We start from the raw sequence: 4,874 nt of genomic DNA on the forward strand, positions 1-4,874 counted from the left end.
CCTCTCTTCATCGGAGCCGTCTGAATTATACCATGCTGGATTCTCCTGTCCCACCTTGTCAGCCCTCGACATCTTCTATATTTGGCATTGGCAGTCCTAGGCTGTCCTTCATAAAAGAAATAGAAGATTCTACCTCTCAACAAGACGATGATAACATCTCAACAACCAGTGATTCCTCCTCTAGAGCATCTGATGAAGGTGATTTTTGTGTTCTCTGTTTAATTGACTTTTTTTTTAATGTGAAGTACCTTGCGTTCTTTAATATTCCACATCACCTTAGTAAATAAAATAGGTGAATGTCAACTTTGGATGCGAGAATTAAATTGAATTTTTAGTGTTTTAGAAGTATATAATCCTATCACCTTTTTAATAGAAGCGTGCTTTGGAATACGTTTATGATACCCTGATGTTAGAAAGAGTCAATGCTGAAATATACACATTCAGCTAGGTTATATGTAAATTTTGAACTGGGACGGTAGGAAATCAGGCTGACTTGCCGTAACTTGACAACTAGGCTGATTGTCTAGAAGGAAGAGTGACTCAGAATATCTAACAGACAGCTGGTTAAATGTGAATAAGTGCAGGTGACAAATAGGAACACGAGATGTTTTCCTGTGTTTCAGCAAGAGAAGATAAAGAAACTACTCTGACATAAGCTATAGGCTGTTTTTTGACCTTTCTTGGTAGAAGGCTTCAGCTGTCAATACTTTCATGTCTTTTGCCAAATTCATTGAGGAAAGCACACCATTTTAAAATAAAAAATAAGCATCGTGTCGATGTAGGTTGGTACGTAGGTCTTCTCGCTGAAAGGGCGAACAGCAGGTTTGCAGCTTTTTCTAGTCCCCCATATAGACAGGGACTGACGTGTGCTCAGCAGGTTTTGCAGAGAACTTTTGTACAGCTGAGAGTAGAGTTGCTGGGCTTTAGCAATATAACCTGAGTGCACTAGAACTTTCTGGTGTGTCTTCGTAAAACATACATGGGCAGAAGATCGTTAACTCTTAGAGCAGCCTTTGGGGAATCTTCCAGGTTTAAAACCTGTGCGATTATGATCTGTGCTGGCCTCCAGCCTTTTACCAACACAGAAAAAAGCTTTGTCCGTACAAATGCACTGATGTTTATGCGGTCCTCTTTTATCTTAGCCTGAAGGAAAAAAAAATCTGCATTGGAAGCACAGTATTAACTTGGTAAGATTGGTGAAAACTACTTGCAGCTCTGTGAACAGTTTTCAAGTTTGTAGGTGATACTTGGTTTTCAGTCTGTACGTGAAGTTGATCTATTTAAAGAAGCTGAAGTCATGCTTATTTTTCTGTATTGAAGAACTTGAATTAGTGTGATCTTTATTGTTAAAGTTCTGTACGTACGAGAGGCATTTACATCTAGCATACGTCATTTTGGCAGATGTTGCAGTTTTAAAAAATACTTCATCGTCACTGCTCTGGCCCACAGAAGCTGAAAGAACTCATTCCCTCTCGCAGCATTCTGCAGCTAGCTCTAAGAAACCTGCATTCAGTTTATTTGTTTTTGGAGGACTGTGTCCTGTAAGTACTGCACAGTATTTCTTTTAATCAGTTTGAATGTGTACCTGTTTTTCTATCCACTTCTCATACTGTGTTTCCGTAGGTACGTGGAAGCACGTCTGTTTTTAAGCAAAACCAGCTTGGGTTTTCTCCATTTTACCCCGGAAAGACGGCCTATGCCGGTGGTGCAGCTGTAAGATCAAGGCAGCCAAAGACGGAACCTTATCAGGTATGAGAAAAGTAGTGTAGTGGGAAATAGTGATGGAAATAAAAAAAGCAGCACTGCCAAAGGAGCTTTGAGCAGGGAGCTGAATATGTGGTAACAGTTGCTCTTCTGCCCTCTTGGTCTACAAAAATAGACGAGATTGATTTCTGTTTAAATTCTTTAATGACAGTTTTTACCACAGGTAATACTTGTCAGAAAGAACAAGAATGACAGTTTGGGCTAGTTGTTGGTAGTTGGGGTTTCCTCTGTTGTTAGGTCTTTCAAAAAATTCCATTCAAGTGCCATTGTCTGCCTCTGACTACATTACGTTAAAATAACTTGATGCAAAAAAACCAATGACAGCATAACTTTGAAAACTTGTGTTTATGGTAGCAAAAGCTACAGTAGTCAAACCTGGCTAATATTTATCTGTGGATCTTCTTTTCCAAGCATGCCTACATTCATGCTATGGATATGTTGTATAAACCTGCAGTCTTTGAAAATATCTAAAATCAACTTTGCTGATCCTTTGTTCTTCTGGTACACAGAGGCATGCAGGACTAAATGCAGTCCCAAGATAAGCAGTAACATGCTTTCTGTTTTGAATGATTCATATAGTTCTTGGAGAGAGTTATTTGCCCCCAAGAGTTCTTGGAAATAGCAAATAAAAACTGCTGACAACTCTGATTAGCTAGAGCTGAATCGAAAAGGAAAGTCAAATCAGGTTTGGTAGGAATGTATTTAAATGAAAGTGACTTTTATCGATAAATCAAAAGGAATTTTAAGAAAATGAAAACGCGGGTTTGCTGGCTCTGTTCTGACAGTCCATTTGTGCAACGGAAAAAGGGCAGTACAAGTACCTCACTTACGGGAAACCTTGAAACCTTGTGGTGCAAAGCTGGGAACCCTCTTTGGTCGGCTATTTTTGTTTTTTACAATATTACTGCATTATGGTAAAAAGAGGAACCAAAATACTAGGCTTTTAAAGGAGAGAGTAGCTTGCTTCTTGCTGCTTGCTGTGAATGACAGCAAGGTACTAGAGAGTCCAGCGAAGGGCCACCAAGAAGATCAAGGGACTGGGAGCACCTCTCCTCTGAGGAGAGGCAGGGACTGCTGGGCCTGTTTAGTATGGAGGAGATGAGGTTCAGGGGGGATCTTATTGGTGTATATAAATACCTGAATGGATGGTGCAAAGAGCATAGAGAGCCATTGTGTTTTCAGCGGTGCCCAGTGCCAGGTCAAGAGGCAACAGGCACAAACTGAAACGTGAGGCTCTGTCTGAGCATCAGGAAATGCTTTTGCACTGTGCGGCTGATGGAGCCCTGGCACGGGTTGCCCGGAGAGGCTGTGGAGTCTCCCTCTTTGGAGGTCTTCAAGAGCTGACTTGACATGGTCCTGGGCAACCTGCTCGGGGTGGCCCTGCTTGAGCGGGGGGGTAGACCAGGCGATCTCTAGAGGTCACTTCCAACCTTAACCATTCTGTGGTTCTGTGAGTCTCACTTGTGTTTTTACATGCTGCGTGGTCTGCTTCCTGTCTTCACATCGTGTGATAAGCACAGTGTGGTTATATGAGGGGTTTAACCTGGGAAGAAAAAAAGTCACACCAAAGGAAGTTTTTGACTGATATTTGAAGTTGGGTGGTGCAAATAAACAGTTTACTTTTTCAGTGTAATGTTTAGATCTGTTACAGTTTAAATCAGATCTTTATCTTTTAAGACAAAGATTTGCAGCCAACTTTAATCTTGGGGGAAGGGAGGAAGCAAGAGAGAAGTAAAACTAGTTCCTGGTTATGATTGTATACACTGATTTTAAGATGGTACACTTAGACCATCGTGAAACTCTGAGGTCTGTGTTGTTACTGAAAATGCTTTCTGTACCACAAGCCTTTTCTTGAGTTCTGTTTCCCTGATTACTGCTTCGGAGGCCTTAGCAGTCCTGGCATCATCCGTCTTGACCTTTTACAAGTACGGAGTTCTTTTATTGCTCGTGCAACAAGCACGTGCAAGATGCACTGAGGCCCAAGGTAAACTTCATTAAACTCCGAATGTATTCTCTTCTTTATGGCTTGAACTCCCAGTGACTGCATGTTTCTCTGTCATCAGAATATATTGATTGTATCATCAGTGTAGCCTTGGGACATAAAATACATGCCTCCTTAGCTGAGAATTGACCATTGTAACACTTAAAATGCTAATTTTTCAGGCACAAAAGAGAGCGAAAGCTAGACAAGAAACTGTGTGGTCCCACGCTACCTTGAGTACCTCAGCGTGGTGCATCTTGGAGGCAGTGGAGAAGCTGTCAACCGCTTTGTTGGTAAATAGCACTTCTTTTAATCTGTTTTTGCTTCATGTGTTTATAAAACTTAGTAAATGTGCCATCAAAGGATAAAGATAAAACTATTCTTCCTTACGCTGTGGCCGGTTTAATTTATTGCGCTATTTTTTCAACAGGATGCTAAAAGAATGACATCTCTTTTGCCGCTGTGTTGTGTAAGTTGACCATGAACCCCCACATTTTTGTTGCAGGGAACCCTCTCTCTCAGGAAAAAAAAATTGCCCTCTAATAGTTATGCTTTGTTTTTTCCCTTAGCCTCCGGACATAGATAAACCGGATATTACTGACTTCCAGTCCAAACGAAGAAAGGTAAGAACCAATAATGTCTTAAGCTGAGGTAGATAACTTTTTCAATGCTTTATCACTATTAGAAAAATTTTCTCAAACCTCAGTGACAACATAGACATCAAATCAAGTTAATATTGGCATGTATCCACAGTAGATGATGGGCTGTGAAGATTACTCAGGTTAAGAATTATGTTATCTTTGTAAGTTGAGAGCAACAACTCTAGAACACACCAAGTCGTTTTATCTTGTCCCCCAACTTGGGGTGAAGCTGCATATTAAAATTCCTGTTGAGGCAAGTTTGCTCTTGAAGAAATGATCACAAATAGAAAAATACTGATTGAGTGGTCATATAGACTTTGTACAGACTTCCGTGTTCATTCGGGCACAGAAAACTAGTTTTTGTGCTTTTTATCACCATTCAAAGTAAAGAGGAGGAAAATTGTTAATTTCCGACGCTATAAATCTTACGCTCCTAAATTCCTATTTGGAGGTAGCACAGAACTGGTGAGAATGCTGTGGTAAAGCAT

The 4,874-nt window shown here is 40.6% G+C and overlaps 1 long non-coding RNA gene across 1 annotated transcript; it reads left to right on the plus strand.

Annotated features, from left to right (window-relative positions):
* The first annotated feature begins 3,855 nt into the window (after window positions 1-3,855).
* Window positions 3,856-4,368, plus strand: LOC310891601. Its single transcript, XR_014577648.1, has 3 exons — window positions 3,856-4,038; window positions 4,176-4,214; window positions 4,315-4,368. It is a non-coding gene; the product is annotated as an uncharacterized lncRNA (long non-coding RNA).
* Window positions 4,369-4,874: the final 506 nt, after the last annotated feature.

The sequence above is a fragment of the Anser anser genome, assembly GCF_964211835.1.
Source record: "Anser anser genome assembly, contig: HAP1_SCAFFOLD_172, whole genome shotgun sequence".
NCBI classification, from domain to species: domain Eukaryota; kingdom Metazoa; phylum Chordata; class Aves; order Anseriformes; family Anatidae; genus Anser; species Anser anser.